Source organism: Mandrillus leucophaeus, unplaced genomic scaffold, assembly GCF_000951045.1.
Source record: "Mandrillus leucophaeus isolate KB7577 unplaced genomic scaffold, Mleu.le_1.0 Scaffold1555, whole genome shotgun sequence".
In the NCBI taxonomy this organism is placed as follows: Eukaryota; Metazoa; Chordata; class Mammalia; order Primates; family Cercopithecidae; genus Mandrillus; species Mandrillus leucophaeus.
Window position 1 is genome coordinate 10,230 of NW_012101538.1, and position 288 is coordinate 10,517.

Sequence of the window (288 nt, forward strand, 5' to 3'; positions counted from 1 at the left end):
CTCTAGGCTACGCCAGTGCCACGCATTGGCTCCACCTCGGATTCGCCCCTGAACCTGTTGACATGTCTCCTGGAAAGCGGGATCAGCTTGAAGGAACCCCAGGCCCTCGAGAATCACGGCAGGTCACCGCTCTTTGAAAGGAGGGAGGCAGGGGGTTCACGGGTCAGTGACCTTTTGAGCTGACTCCCCGCCTTGAGGCCCATGGGATCATTGTGGGCTCCAACCAGGCCCTGCCTGCCTCAGTCGATGTGCTCAGCCCATCCATTCTCACTCGGAGGGGTCCAGAAT